This window comes from Malaclemys terrapin, chromosome 1, assembly GCF_027887155.1.
Source record: "Malaclemys terrapin pileata isolate rMalTer1 chromosome 1, rMalTer1.hap1, whole genome shotgun sequence".
Classification (NCBI taxonomy): domain Eukaryota; kingdom Metazoa; phylum Chordata; order Testudines; family Emydidae; genus Malaclemys; species Malaclemys terrapin.
Window position 1 is genome coordinate 309468742 of NC_071505.1, and position 13878 is coordinate 309482619.

At 41.4% G+C, this 13878-nt stretch overlaps 1 protein-coding gene and 1 non-coding gene across 3 annotated transcripts in view; both read left to right on the top strand.

The window, feature by feature from the left end:
* Positions 1 to 13878, top strand: part of ATP8A2 (ATPase phospholipid transporting 8A2) — a 633600-nt gene that overhangs the window by 377114 nt on the left and 242608 nt on the right. The gene's annotated exons all lie outside the window — the stretch shown is intronic.
* TRNAN-AUU (transfer RNA asparagine (anticodon AUU)) lies at positions 13371 to 13443 on the top strand. The gene has a single exon. It is a non-coding gene; the product is annotated as a tRNA-Asn (tRNA).

A 13878-nucleotide genomic window follows, 5' to 3' on the forward strand; every position in this document is an offset into this window, starting at 1 on the left:
AGAGATGTTGTAAGATCATGAATTTGAGGGGAGGTGTTCATGGAGCCATCTGTGTATCAAGCTGTGGTTCACATTATGGAATTCTGAGGATCCCTGCTATAAAATTCAGTGAAATTCATCATATTTATGATCGCACATGCCTAAAACTGGGTTTACTTTTATTTATTATTAGTGCCTCATCTTCTCATTTTGATCCGATCTTGTCTTGTTTTGGGCCTTTTAAGAAAGTCTGATCATGAAATTAAGTTTTAAAAGATTCCACTTTCCTATTTGTATCTCTCTCTCTCAGCAGCTGTGATGTAGAAATGAGACTAATGGTCAATTTCCTGAAACTGTTTTCTGCTGTTTCTGATTGATTTTCCTTAATTAGGAGAAGTAGGTTTACCTCGCAATTTCCCATTCTCATGCAGAGGTGAGGGAAGGAAGCTAAAAATGCGTTAACAGGTTCAACAAATTTTGATTTCCCCTTGAATTAAGAAGAGAGATGTTCAGACTTTACGCACTAGTGACAGCGTTAAAATATGCAATTTTGATAGGTTTGAAATGTTCTGTGATAATTGTTGTGCTTTTAAAAAAATAAATTAGAAATATACACATAGGACTAATCTTTTATTCTCTTTATAGGCAAAACTATTGCCTAGAGAGGGAGTTTAGCCAGTGTATGGACTGCAGGATCAGACCACTCTATTTCTGTCGAGTCTACATTGACTTTAGATTTCTCTCAGGTGGGGTACTTAGCCAAGTGGGGTACAGTTGTAATGGATTGGGTACAAATCATGCTTATTTTTTATCCTACAACTGTTTTAAAAAGCAAAATAGTGAGAAATTTATAATTATTCCCACTCAAGCATATTGTTAACTTATCATTAAGGTTACCAAGTGCTATTCCAATCGAGATCTATCATTACATACATCACTATAATAAAAACAACCATTACACACTAAGGACATGATGACAAGTGAAAGTTATGGGAAGCAATTCTGACGCTGAGCACAGATCATGCGTGAGGAGTGGGCTGGCAGGGCAAGACTAGAAGAAAGAATCGTCTCACCCCATCTGCAGAGCAGCCATGGAGTCCAGTGGCTATGTTGTCCAAAGTATAGACATCACCCACACACAGGGTGAGAGGGATGGAAGGATCTATGCCATGGCCTCTCTCCTACAGCAGACCAATCATGGTCTGCCTCAGTGAGTGTGGAGTATGGCGCCACACTAGGGAAGGGGCAGTCTCCATCCAAGCCAGCGTGACCTTGCATAGATGACCCAAGATGGTTCCATTGCCTAGTGAGGCCTAGTTTTACACTACAGTTTTGCCACCATAGCTATGTCATCTAGGAGTGTGGAAAGAATTATATCCCTAGCCTACCTAGCTATGCTGGCAAAGCCCACAGAGTAGATACACTGTTTCTGTCAGCATAGTAATGAAGTTGGGGGAATGGGGTAGATACTCCTGCCAGTTTACGCTGCATCTGCACTAAGGGGCTTGCCGGCAGAGCTATGTCTTGACATGGCCGCCCTTGCAGAGTCTAGATCAGCCCCTATTAGGGGAGATGACGCCCTGTACTTTTTTTAACCTCTAGCCTTCTCACCCAAAATTGGCAAGAATTTTGTGCTATATGCATTTAAAAGAAATTAGGCGTTTACATGACTCCAAAAATAAATGTATAGAGCCTGATTTTCATGTACACTAAGACTGTCACACTGCAGTGGCATGTCAGCTTGTCATGTGGGGTCATGGAAACTGTGGCAGTGAAAAGGGTGCAAATGAGAATCAGATCCATAGTCTTGAAAAGAAAGACCATCCCGTGAAGCACCAATGTTATGACCCAAGGGCATTTCGAGAATAAACAGATATTAGTATTGTATACATTTGTTTCGATTTTTTTTTTTTTAAACACAAGATTTGGTAATTTACTTTTTTGGATGCCTTCAGCCTGTCTTTCACTGAATTTTTGAGACCGCAATGTTTTTAGCTTGCATTTGATTATTAACAAAAATCTAAGTGTAAAGCTGCTATTTGTAGCCTGTAATCTTGTTGTTTTCCAGTGCGCTTGGGGAAGGGCTGCTCATATAGTTCCCTGACTTTGAATTCAGTTTTTTGACCACTTTTTATGTTGAAGTTCCTAACCCTAGTGGAACTCTGCAGTTGTAAACCCATTACTTTCCATGTCACTGCCAGTGCAACTTATAGCATTTTTGAGCCTTCTTTATTAATCCTGTTTGGAGAAATAATAAAATGCTGCCAGTCGGATTATAGGTTTCAGGGTAGCAGCCATGTTAGTCTGTATCCTCAAAAAGAACAGGAGTACCTGTAGCACCTTAGAGACTAACAAATTTATTAGAGCATAAGCTTTCGTGGGCTACAACCCTGGGTTGTAGCCCACGAAAGCTTATGCTCTAATAAATTTGTTAGTCTCTAAGGTGCCACAAGTACTCCTGTTCTTTTAATCGGATTATAGGAGACTGTATGAGATGAGGTAAAGTAAGGCATTTGCTTTAATTTCTTATTTTTAAGAGAATTCAGTGTTTTTTAAAGATGCCAGAGTGACAGTATTGCAGACTGCCCACATCTCTGGGCAGAAAGAGAATCTCCCTCAGTGAATGAGCTGTGCCAGTTTAGGGATCTCGCTGTGAAACCATATATTCAGCAGATGTGACAGAATTAATCAGGGCCTGAACCAGTCTGGCTTGTGGGTGTACAATTCTAGTAACTATAGTCTGAGACAGCTGCCCCTCCTTGTTGCTGAGCTCTGTTCTGGATACTGCTTTTGTTTTGCCTTGTAAATTAATTTTTACAGCCCCTCAAGAGAAGTACTGGCCATGTCACTTAGCATTTTGAACATTGAAACACATCATTCCAAGGAGTTTTCCAGAGCATGTTTTGCAACACATCATCCCAAGGAGTTTGTGGTATGCCAGGAAGGCAAAGAGATGGTGGTATTTGAATGTGGGGCTCATATTTTATACCTCACTAATGATCCATGCTTTTGGGGATAGCTTGGGCTGAATGCACACCGATTTTTTTTTCTCTGCACACATTCTTTTGTAAATGTTGGCTTATTAGTTATCTCACGTTGACAAAATTCAGCTGTACATTTAAAGCAAACTTGAGTTCTTGGTAACATTCAATATGCTGGTTTATAGAAATCTATATGTTGCTGCAATAGCCATTTAATAACCTGGGAAGTAAGTGTGTGTGTGTGTGTGTGTGTGTGTGTGTGTGTGTGTGTGTGTGCCTAGATAGATAGATAGATGGAATCCTGTGAGCTGACTTTTTTTTTTCTTTTTCATAACTGGATACAAAAAACCCCAACAACAACCTATTTGGTCATGCCCTGGCACATGCCTAAGGTACCTTATCTAAAAATCCCCAAAAGCCCAAACCTTGATCCCCACTAAGTCAATGAATATTTCAGCAATGGACAAGTCATCCTTTTCCTCACAGGGTTGCTACCTATAATCTTGCCCGAGTCATGAAAAATATTAATGAACGCAGTAAAACTTTTGGCAGTCCTTTTTTTCATTTTCCGTGGTTTCCACTTCTATAAAAAGCTGTTTTATACAGTCTAGCTCTTTCACCTCTGTGTGCCAGTAGCCTAGGCTGATAGGTATTTTAAATTACCTTGACATCAACAAGGTGGGATGTATTTGTTAGTATTTGTGCTAATAATCTGGACTATCTGAAATTTTAAATCACTGTGATGCTAGCAGTCTGTACCGTCTGGTGTTTTAAATCACTGTGGCAGTAATAGGCTTGACTGTCTGATAGTATAAATCACCCTGATATGAAAATGGATAAGGAGGACTTTTTTCACAGTAACAGCCTGGTGCTGAACGCTGCCTCTTTGCTGCCCAAGAGTTCACCTTTGAAGATAACAAGTCAATAGAAATGGGCTCATTATCATGCTGCCTGCTGAAACTTTTCAAAGCCAGTTTCTCTCCAGGACACAGGGTCCTTCAGGCAATATCCTTCTGTCTGCCTTTAGGAAAAGGTTAACTTTTTAAAAATATACCCAACCATCTTTTGATCCTGAAAATCCCAATACATAACTGTATTAGTACTGATATGACTTAATTGGGCTGCAGCAAAAGTCTCAGAAGTCTGCAAGATCTTGTTTTATCTTCACTTTAAAAAACATTCTTTAAATAATGGTGAAAACTGTGTGGCCTGATTCTGCATTGCTTGGCGCCATGCACAATTATTTACATCTGTGAAAAGTGCGTTCAAAAAGTTACCAAATCAGAATTGCAACATTTTACAGCCTCTTTGTACAAATGTAAACTACTACACAAAGGGCGAGAGAGTGAAGAATCGGCTCCTAGATCTGTACATCCTAATGACCCCTATTTAGGAAGGATAATGATGGGTTGGCTTTTTAGCAAAATATTTTGATTTTTCAGCTCTCCCACTTAAAAGCTCTTTAAAATAATTTCAATGGAGTTAAAAGGCACATCCCTGTTTAGAGTTATCAAATGTTAGCACGTTGATAGGGTTTGGTAAATCACATAAAATTGGAACATTTTACAAAAATCTGAAAACATCATAGGGATTTCTAAGAATATATTTTTCACTGATGAGTTTCTTATAAACATAGCATTACAACTTTCATTCTACTAATATATCAAGGACACCCTCCAGCTCCACATGAAGTTAATGAGAGTTTTGCATGATCAAGAGTCAGTAAAATACTGCTACTACAAACAAAAAGATGGGTGTGACTATGCAACTTGAAATGACAGAAGTATTTGTGCAAAGGGAAGATGGATGTTGAGATAAAGGATAAACATAGGAAAGGGCAAACTAGATTTATGGGTAACATTTTCAAAAACACCTAAGTGAAGTAGAAGTGCAGGGATTAGGTGCCTAATCTTCTTAGGCACTTTAAAAAAATCGTACTAGGTACCTATCTGCACATAGGCATCTAAATACCTTTAAAAATCTGGCCCCAAATTCCTAAATCCAAGTCACTGGGACTTCACACAGGTTGAGGGTCCCAGCTGCCATGGAGAACAAGCTGCAGGATTGAATTGTTAGCTATTTATATTTCTTGAACTATTAAAATACTATTATTGACTATAATGTATCTGCCACATCAAATATAGCTCAGCGATCACTACCATTGTAAAGGGAGTAACCGTTTCATTTCTTCCAGGAGCTGCTTTTGTTCAAATTTACAGATTTTGTACCAGTATAATGTTATTTCCCCCCCGCCCCCGACATGGTTATACTGATACAACCCCTAGCATGGATGCAGTTATACTGGTATTAAAGTGCTTATTTCTCTTCCTGTTCAGGAATGAACTCAGTGCTTATGCTGCTCTAGTTTAGTCCTTTTATGCTGATGTAACTGTCCACAATGGGGGTTGGGGGTTAAAGCTGTGCAACTTTTGAGTGTAGACAAAGCCTAAACAGAATTGGGTATAGCATTCCATGGATTAAGTAAGGGAAATAGTTTCAAATTAACAAAAGTTATGTTTCTAGGCTATGGCTATTCAATCTATCAGCTTCCAGTTTTTTTCAAAGCATATTATCAGGTAATGAATTTTAATACTCCCATATGGGCTGTTAATGTTGCACTAAAATCACAAAAGGTACCTTACAAGTTATCATGTATGAGATCTATTACCTCAGATATAATTACTCACAGGAAAAGTGATAATTGAATGTAACAAAAACATACCCCAAAACAATTTGTTAGTGATTCTAGATATTTATGTATCTAAACTGAGTTATTGTGATGTTGTTACTAGGGGCCTCTGCCTTTCCTCTCCATCCCCTCCCTACTGTGTGTTACCCTTGCTATCTGTATCATACGGAACATTTAGAGTGCAAACACTTCAGGGGTATCCTTCTTCTACCATTTGTTGTGTAAAGTTCACAGCATGCTGTAGGTGCTGATAGAATATGTGTTAATAATATAATTTAATAATCTGCCAGTTATCAGTTGGGCACAAGTTAGACAGTTTGGCCAACAGTTTTTAAAATGTCTGCCCAAGGTCAGACTCCTAATTCCATATAGGGTGACCAGATAGCAAGTGTGAAAAATCGGGATGGGGGTGGGGGGTAATAGGCACCTATATAAGAAAAAGCCCTGAATATCGGGACTGTCCCTAAAATCGGGATATCTGGTCACCTTAATTCCATATTAAAGCATCTATATAAGTGGCCTGATTTTTAAAAGTGTGGCACACACCTTGACTTACGGAAACTGTTGTGTGCTTTAAAAGTTCACACCACTTCCTATTAGGATCCAAACTTTGGAGACTTCTATGTGTGTGTTTGTGGTTTTTTTGTTTGTTTGTTTGTTTGTTTGTTTGTTTGTTTGTTTTTTTGTGAGAACTGTTCTGCTAGCTCAAATCAGCTCTAAAATGCAATAGATTTTAATATTTTATCCCAATGACACTACATCAACCTATATTAAGCTGTACTGTTTAATCTATTCCAAAACTTTAAAATTTAATTTCTTCTAAATCAGGCATTCCTGTCAATTTGTGTCATGAACAGTCAATATGATATGTTGGCAGATGGTACAGCCCTCTGATGGCAGTTATGGTTTATGCTTAACTTCCCTGCTAAGGTACATCTCTTTATGGACTGTCACACCAAATATTTACATTTTCTAATAGCAGAATGTAATCAAAATTTGCTCATTCATTTGTTTTCTTCATTTAAACTACAAGAGGCCTTTTTTCAGAAAGAGACAGAAAAATGTTAATGTATTGTTAGAGCTCAAATGGAACAGAGAAATAACAGTACTGCTGTAATGACAAGATAGTTGCTTTGGGCAAATAAAATCTCAAATCTATTAATTACATTAAAAGCATATCTCCCCCACTATTTTTGTTTTGTTTTTGTTGAGTGGTGTGAGCTGAATAGGAATGTTCCATGGAATAGCAGCAAAATCTTAACATGTTACAGTATAGTATTTTTGGGCAGTGTTTTGGTGTGAAGGAGCAGAATGCTTGCTATCTGGTAACACAACTCAGATGAATTGATAGACACTGTGATAGTATTGTTATTCAGAGTCCAGAGGCAGGTATTCATCATGGCTATCCTATTTTAGCCTTCAGCTTCACCCCAGGGCAGAACCACTCTAAGTGGGTTAAAATACTCGTTAATGAACACAATTTCAGTTGTCACTTAATTTTACCATATTCTTCAAAATTCTATAAGCAATTTTGCTATATAAAACAGTCACATATATGCCATACTGTGTTTAATACTGTAAAGATACTAATTTGTACATTGTGCAGATAGTGTAAAATTTTTTGCTCAGTCATTGAAAGTGACAGACATCTGTATTGCATGCAAACCACTCAGGCTGATTAATGCACATTTGTTTCCATGCTAATCATCTTGAGTTGAGGAAAGCTCAAAATTAACTTGATACATTAATTTCACTTTTAAAACAGTATTCTAGCAGTTGCCACTTGCAATCGTTATTGATAAGTATGCAAAATATGCTCCAGTATAGCACCCTATTTACACATGCTCATTGCTTTTCAAAAGATTCACCTTTCCGATTTCTTTCAGAGTAGCAGCCGTGTTAGTCTGTATCCGCAAAAAGAAGAACAGGAGTACTTGTGGCACCTTAGAGACTAACAAATTTATTAGAGCATAAGCTTTCGTGGACTACAGCCCACTTCTTCGGATGCATATAGAATGGAACATATATTGAGGAGATATATATACACACATACAGAGAGCATAGACAGATGGGAGTTGTCTTACCAACTCTGAGAGGCCAATTAATTAAGAGAAAAAAAAAACTTTTGAAGTGATAATCAAGCTAGCCCAGTACAGACAGTTAAGAAGTGTGAGAATACTTACAAGGGGAGATAGATTCAATGTTTGTAATGGCTCAGCCATTCCCAGTCCTTATTCAAACCGGAGTTGATTGTGTCTAGTTTGCATATCAATTCTAGCTCAGCAGTCTCTCGTTGGAGACTGTTTTTGAAGTTTTTCTGTTGTAATATAGCCACCCGCAGGTCTGTCACTGAATGACCAGACAGGTTAAAGTGTTCTCCCACTGGTTTTTGAGTATTTTGATTCCTGATGTCAGATTTGTGTCCATTAATTCTTTTGCGTAGAGACTGTCCGGTTTGGCCAATGTACATGGCAGAGGGGCATTGCTGGCACATGATGGCATATATCACATTGGTAGATGTGCAGGTGAACGAGCCCCTGATAGTATGTCAGAGCCAGACGAGTACCCAGAAGTCACCTCCTACAAGACAGGCCCAACAAAGAAAATAACAGAACACCACTAGCTGTCACCTTCAGCCCCCAACTAAAACCTCTCCAGCGCATCATCAGAGATCTACAACCTATCCTGAAAGATGATCCCTTTACTCTCACAGATCTTGGGAGACAGACCTGTCCTCGCTTACAGACAACCCCCCAACCTAAAGCAAATACTCACCAGCAACCACACATCACTGAACAAAACCACTAACCCAGGAACCTATCCTTGTAACAAACCCCGATGCCAACTCTGTCCACATATCTATTCAAATGACATCATCATAGGACCTAATCACATCAGCCATACCATCAGGGGCTTGTTCACCTGCACATCTACCAATGTGATCTATGCCATCATGTGCCAGCAATGCCCCTCTGCCATGTACATTGGCCAAACCGGACAGTCTCTAAGCAAAAGAAGTTCATAGTTCATAGTTCACGCCCTGTGAAGATCCTTCCTGTGCCAACTAGAGTGATGAGAAGTGATTGACTTAGGCCTTGGCTACACTCGGGAAGTGTGAAGCACAAGTGTAGTCGCGTTGCCAGCGCTGCGAGAGAGCTCTCGTCGCAGCGCTGTATGTACTCCACCTCCCCAAGGGGAGTAGCTTGCAGTGCTGCGAGAGAGCGTGCAGCGCTCCAGGCTCTGATTACACTGGTGCTTTACAGCGCTGCGCTCGGGGGGGGGGGCGTTTTCACACCCCTGAGCGCAGCAAGTTGCAGCGCTGTACAGCGCCAGTGTAGCCAAAGCCCAATACTAGAGCCAAAGGATGAGTGCTCCAGTGGTGTACAGAAGAAGGAGTTGAATTCACAGAGAATTGCATTGATTTGTGTGATGAAAAATGACTAATTGCAATATGAACGAGGAGTACTTGTGGCACCTTAGAGACTAACAAATTTATTTGGGCATAAGCTTTCGTGGGCTAAAACCCACTTCATCAGATGCATGGAGTGGAAAATACAGTCGCAATTCTTCAACAAAAAAAACTTCAAAAACAGACTTCAATGAGAAACTGCAGAACTGGAATTAATTTGCAAACTGGACACCATTAAATTAGGCTTGAATAAAGACTGGGAGTGGATGGGTCATTACACAAACTAAAAACTATTTCCCCAGGCTAATTTTCCCCTACTGTTACTCATACCTTCTTGTCAACTGTTTGAAATGTGCCATCCTGATTATCACTACAAAAGTTTTCTCCTGCTAATAGCCCACCTTAATTGATCAGTCTTGTTAGAGTTGGTATGGCAACCCCCATCTTTTCATGTTGTGTGTGTGTGTGTGTGTATGTATGTATTCCTACTGCATTTTCCACTCCATGCATCTGATAAAGTGGGTTTTAGCCCACGAAAGCTTATGCTCTAATAAATTTGTTAGTCTGTAAGGTGCCACAAGTACTCCTGTTCTTTTTGCTGATACAGACTAACATGGCTACCACTCTGAAACCTAATTGCAATATATGGTTTCCAGTTCAGAAGAATGGGTACAGTCGTATGGGTTCATAATTGGCAGTTCTTGTTAGGGAATGTTGAAATAGAAACTTGTATTGTCATGCACTAGAAATGGAAGAGGCAGGAAGTAATTAACAACTTTATTGTATTTATTTGTTTTCCATTATAAAGATAACCCAGCGCATCCAATTAGACTATACCTGGTGAGCTGAAGCTTGCAGAGAAATCATACAGAAAAGCAGAACAGGTTACCAACTAGTCAGAGTTTAAAGGGGTTAAGAGAGGTCTTCACATTTATGCCAGGGAGATAAATTGAGGCCACTAATAAAATGACAAAAGAGATTAAATGAATGGTGAGTCTACAGTGGCTGAGACACTGAACAACTTAAAAAAACAAATCTGCCATAGATGAAGACTAGAAACTTGTATTTTATGTGGTGAATAAGGGTGTGACCTAGTGGAGGGACTTGTCAAGGGGCGATACGACCTGAGTGATGGGCCAGATAGATGAGGACAAAGATGGGTGTTAGGAGAGTTGGGTAGGTGTTGGAGTGGCCAGAGAAGAGGAGGTTACAGTACTCAGGATGAGAGATGGTGAAGGCCTGGGTAAGAGTTTTGCCTGTGTGGGTGTAGAGAAGAGGCTGGCTCTTGAAAATGTTATGGAGGACGATGCAACAAGAATTGTGTATGGTTTGGACATGTAGTCTAGACATAATTGGTAGCATTGTCCTGAAGGACAGGACTGGAAAAGGGTTCACTCAGAGAAGAGAGGAAGAGGTAGTTATTCCACCACAACTTGGCAAATTATTATTAATAAACAAAAATTTATAAGAAAGAAACAGTTTTCTTATTCTCTGCTTTGTCTTTTTCTGCTCTGCTCTGGGGCTGTTTATTTATTTGTTAAAAGAACACAGCACCCATTGCAGATATTATACAGATCATCAACAGGTGAGTCAATGCTGTTTGCAAAGTTTTTAAAGTAGTGCACCAGAGTCCAGTGTATATTTATTGGGGGTGGTTGTTAGAAGATTCAATATTAAGAGATTTACTCTGTAAAATACATTGGACACAATGCATACTTTGGTTCAATGAGACACATCCATATTTTATCCAATTACTCATGTCAGTTAGTCTTCTGTGGAGGCCTTTGTTTGGCTGTAGGTCTGTGATAAGATGTCTCTTAGAGCAGCCTTTGTATTACTGACTGTAATAACAGTTTAGCTCTTATTTGGAACTGGTAGTCAGATGGCTAGTTGCTTTGATTTCCAGGGCATGTATCAAGGGAGGCCTAACTCAAATTAAAAAGCTGTTAAGTATGATGTTTTGGTAGCACCATTTGACAAGTTTTTGAACATGAATTTCAGTGATATATTAGTTGCATGGTTCTCTAGGGGCCATTGCATGCTCTTAAATGTCAGTAACCTTAATATGTCTCAGCTTTCTTTCTGGGCTGTTTCCCATCCTACCTTCTCTGCAGATGAGGTCAGGCATGGCATTTTGAAACACCAGTGTACTTTGTGGTAGAACAGGGTAAATCTATGGTAATTTCAAGAAAGGTAGGCTTCTAAGAGGTTTGCATGCATTAACAAAACATTTCAAGGAAGCAGAGTATCAAATTAACTTGTTTCGTGTTAAAGACATTAAGGTATTTAAATGTGTTATTTCAATCCCTGTTGAAGCATGGAAACAAGGATATAATATCACTTATTTAAAACACAGCTTCCGTTCTTGCCTTCTCCTTCCTTTCACAGAGAACTTTTAAAGACTACACAGCATGAGTGAAAATATACTAGAATAAGTAGATTTCGGTGAAGAGGGAAATTGCATAAATCATAACAGAAATGCTTCTTTCTTCTTGGAGCAGTGTCTTCCTCTGGTGCTCCACTTCAGGTGCACATGCTCCTCTTGAGTCCCCTGATAAAGATTTCTAGCTAGCACTGTCCATTTGACCTACGCATGTGCCTTGTGCCTCCTCTACTGCCTTGGCCCCAGATGAAACATTAATATGTCTGCTCCCTAGAGCATACTTGGCCTTTTTCTCTTCACCTTTTTTCTAGCAAAATTACTTAGCTTAGAGTTGTTGTTAGTGTTAATATAGTTGGTTTTGGATGAGGGGACTGACAGGAGATTTGTCTTCTCCTGATGTGGTTTGCCTGGTTCACCAGCCTTCAAATGCTGCCTCTCTTGCGGGGAGGCTATACCAATGAGCAACAGACACTCCAAGTGTGTCCGTTGTCTGGGGGAGTTCCACATCTCCCAGAAGTGCTCCTTTTTGTTTAGCCCTTAAATCCAGGGCTGGGCAGAACGGGGAGATAAAGCTCAGGCTGTTGGCAATGGAACGTTCCCTGCAACAACCCTCTGAGCCACGTCAGGAGACACCCCCTCTCCTCCTCCACACACACATCTGTCCCTGGACAGATCAGTGCCCTGTCACCTCAGAGCAGCTTCTCCCAACAAAGGGAAGTCTTTGGAGCACATTGGGAAGACTGTCAAGAACAGGAGTATGGGCTCTTTATCTAAAGAGCCAGATCCAAAAAAGACCAGGTCCGTGTTAATGTCCTCTGTCTCAGTGGGTACTGTTGAGGCCAGGGATTCTTCCTCCAGTACCTGCAGGCTTGTGAAGCCCCAGAGCTCCAAGGAGAGTAAGCATGGCTTTGCTAAGGTGCTTGTACCAAAATAGTACCAGGCCGGAGTCAGGAGACAAGAGTCAGGCTGAGATCGTAGACTGGAGATCAGGAGACAAGATGAAATCTGGAGTCACAGCAGGCCGAATTCTGTGTTTGCTCACACAGCTTCCTGGGGCAACCCCTGGAGTTAAATAGGGTGCTTGGCCAATTTATAGGGCCACAGGGTATTGTCATGCTGGCTCCCTTGCATAGGCACCAACTCTGTGGGTGCTCCTGGGGGGGGGGAAAGTGTATGCTCAGCACTCATGGGCAGCCCCGCCGATCAGCCCCTCCCCCTCCCTCCCAGCCCCTCCCACCCGCCGCAATCAGCTGTTCAGCAGTGTGCAGGAGGCACTGGGGGAAGGGGAAGGAGTGGGGGCAGGAAGAGGTGAGGGAGGGGCAGGAAGAGGTGGGAAAGGGGCAGAACGGGGTGGGAGTGGAGCAGGGACCAAGAAGAGGCAGGGCAGAGGTGGAGTGGGCATAGGTGGGAAGAGGTGGGGCGTGGTTGGAATTTGGAGGAAGGGGTGGAGTGGGGTGTGGTCTGGGGCAGAGCGGGGGTCCAGCATCTCCAGGAAAATCACAAAGTCTGCACCTCTACTCTGTTGGGTGGTACTTCCTGAAGTGCTTACTCTCCACAGTGTTCCCTGTTAGCTCTGCTTAGCCTCCTGGTGCCACTGTGGGAACATCAGCTGTCCAAGGCTCTGAAGACCCAGATTCTAGCCAATGGACCTTAGCTACCTGGCCAAGACAAGCTTGATACCCTTACCAGCTTCAGTTCTGTGTCCTTCTGCTAATCAAGCTCCTCACCATTGCTCATCTCCTGTCTCTGGGTGTAGCTGGCGTCTTTCACCCCAACCTGACAGTTCTACATCTTAGAGCCTGGCTCCTGGTTGGTTCTCCGGAATAGAAGTTTCCTGCTCTACAAAGGTGTAGTGGGTGTTAAAACATCAACCCCCATTACTTGCAGAAATGGAAGAGATTTACCCACTGTGTGGTTGTCTCTTCCTCTGGCCGGCTAGCTCAGTCGGTAGAGCATGAGACTATTAATTTCAGGGTTGTGGGTTCATGCCCCATATTGGGCACTTGATCTGAGGGGAGGGATAGCTCAGTGGTTTGAGCAGTGGCCTGCTAAACCCAGCGTTGTGAGTTCAATCCTTGAGGGGGCCACTTAGGGATCTGGGGCAAAAATCTGTCTGGGGATTGGTCCTGTTTTGAGCAGGGGGTTGGACTAGATGATCTCCTAAGGTCCCTTCCAACCCTGACATTCTATGGTCTCAAGTATCAGAGGGGTAGCCGTGTTAGTCTGGATCTGTAAAAAGCAGCAAAGAGTCCTGTGGCACCTTTAAGACTAACAGATGTATTGGAGCATAAGCTTTTGTGGGTGAATGTCCGACAAAGTGGGCATTCACCCACAAAAGCTTACGCTCCAATACATCTGTTAGTCTTAAAGGTGCCACAGGACTCTCTGTTGCATTCTATGGTCTGAATTTGTTCCCCTTTCCCTCATCCTAGATTAC